General features: G+C 42.4%; 1 protein-coding gene across 1 annotated transcript in view; it reads right to left on the bottom strand.

Annotated features, from left to right (window-relative positions):
* Nucleotides 1-2,500, bottom strand: part of ppfia4 (PTPRF interacting protein alpha 4) — a 28,526-nt gene that overhangs the window by 18,622 nt on the left and 7,404 nt on the right. The gene's annotated exons all lie outside the window — the stretch shown is intronic.

The raw sequence follows: 2,500 nt of genomic DNA, 5'->3' as shown, positions 1-2,500 counted from the left end.
TGAAAAAACTCGCCAGATGAGTGACTGCTAGTTGGACCACAGTGGTTTCTGGTTGGTTGGGATCCACTCAGTGTGTCACGAAATGGTATGTTTGAAGCAATTTTCCGCCACTGTGCAAACTGGTAGAACAGCACAAAGTGCAGATGCAGCTCTGGGGTGTTGTTGACCCCTTGGTCAATATGATACTGTAACATAGTATGTTTTTCACAACAGGAGCACACTTCCTGCAATTTGAAGATATTATCCCACCCCAACATGATAATTCAGTCATACATCCTTATGTCAGCTGAGAAAACACTCAAATTAATGGTGCGACATTTTGGAAAAAACACTTATTTACTATGTTGTTGAGAGTTAGCTGAGAAGAAAGATACCACTCTCATGTCTGTATGGTAAATATGACTACAGCCGCCCGCTCATTAGCTTAGCTTAGCATAAGCATTGTAAACAGGGGGAAAAGCTAGCCGTGCTCGGTCCAAATGTAAAAATAATCCACCTGCCAGTACAATATAATTTACCAATTGATAGATTATATGTATTTTATTTAATTGGCTTGAGAAATGTTGTTAGACAGATTTTACTTTTGGAAAGAGTGTAGGCTGGCTGTTTTCCCCTGCCTCCAGTCTTTCTGCTATGCTAAGCTAACAAAAATATATCTGGGCCCATCATTAGCCTGTACTTCTCCTGTACAGTACCTCTACTGTCGAGTGTGCACTGGATTACTTCATGTAGTTTCATACCTTCACACAATTCAAGATAGCAGTGCCACCCTTTCACAGCTCCACAAACAACCACATATTTGATGGGCATTTTATGTTCTTTTGGAGCTGCAAAGAGATGGCTCCATTAACTTTAACAGTTTGGAGGAACCTTGTGATGGAACTGCAGCAGGATTCTGCTGTGTGTTTGATTTTTACAGTCAATAAACCTTAATGGCGTTTCACCTGGCAATCTTTCATTTTGGGGTGAACAAGTCCTTTAAAATCACAGTGGTCAAAGGTCTGTGAAGACGTTATGACTTAGTCCTTGCAAAAAATCTTAAAAAAAAAATCTTGATCTTAAAATGGTTAGCCACACACCAATTGTAAAGTATTTGAAAATGTTACCAGTGTCACAGGCTGGCTGAATATCTATCAAACTGACCAAACAGCTGTTAAAAGTTTTCCAAAAATCGACAATGTCAGATGTCTTTTGCTGAAAATGATAAACTTCACCTGCTCATGTCTGGGATTATAATGGCTCCACATCTTGTCCTGCTCAGATAAATCATAGCGGTGTAAACTGATGCTCACATGTGTCTCTTCAGAGGAAAAGGTCCTTGCTTTTGTCCTTGTTCAACTAATATTTCAAGATCTGTCTTTCTGCTATCTAAGCATACAATTCTCATGTCAGAGGGCATTTCTCGGTCTCCCATACTTAATCCACTTGTCCATATGATTTTCTGTTACTGTTATTTTGTCTGCCACTGATTAGATTTACACAACACAAAAAGCGAAAACCAGCCAGTGACTCACACAGTTTCTGCTGGAAGTTGATTCTTAATGTTATTTGTAGTTCTGGAGCAGAGATTGGGTGGTTTTTGTTTACTGGAGTATATACATCAGTGTGAGTCTGTTTGTGTGTGTGCGCGTGTTGTTTGAGCATCTCTTGGTGCTTTGTTGGCATTTCCTGTGAGCTTGGCTTTAGTCCAAACCAATACCCAGATGCTTATGCTCCCTGTGCTTGTCTTAAACACGTACACGTATGCACGCACGCACGCTTCACACACACACACACACACACACACACACACACACACACAGAGAGTTGTGGTGCTCCCTACAGCCATAACACTGCGCTCTTGGTCTCACATTTATCACTGATGACCCAAACACTGGACCTGACTAAGAGATGCTCAGTGTTGTCGCCTTTAAACTGTAAGGAGATGGTAGAACACTGAATGATGGGCATGGCTGAGAATGCCAGTACAGTTATACACCTGCCACCTGATCCTGGACTGTCAACAAGTCAGGTGTAACCAGAACAGTTGTCACCCAACAGCTGAGGTAGAGAGCGCATTTTCAGCCATGTAAGAAATATCCCTGTTTTAGGGAGAGGTACAGTCTAGTATTCATAGTGGTAAAGTGGTGGCAATGGCTCTACTGTTCTCCCGCACTGATTCCAACCATCAAACTGAGTCTGCTGAACCTGACAGGGTTGTATAATGAACATTCCCATGTAATCTTCCAAATTATCTGGGAAATCTCTGATCACAGTGATATTAGCAGCTGTGTTCTGATTAAAGGACCGCATCCTTCGGAGGCTGCATGTGAAGCCCGATTGCGTCACAGCGGCACGACAAGGCTGTCCCATTTTGAAGGCTCCATCGAATGCAGCCGAGAAATGTGGCCTTCTTTTCCTAAAAAAATGAAGGATCCAACGGGTGGATCCTTCGTGCTGGCCCAACCTATCCCAAGATTCACTGAGCGCCGGTGGTGAAAATAATATGGCAGAGAACAAC

The sequence above is a fragment of the Seriola lalandi genome, unplaced genomic scaffold (genome assembly GCF_002814215.2).
Source record: "Seriola lalandi dorsalis isolate HSWRI2012SDOR001 ecotype SW California unplaced genomic scaffold, Sedor1 jcf7180002054692, whole genome shotgun sequence".
NCBI lineage: Eukaryota > Metazoa > Chordata > Actinopteri > Carangiformes > Carangidae > Seriola > Seriola lalandi.
The sequence above is the reverse complement of the archived record's forward strand: the minus strand, read 5'-3'. Positions and strand labels throughout refer to the sequence as shown.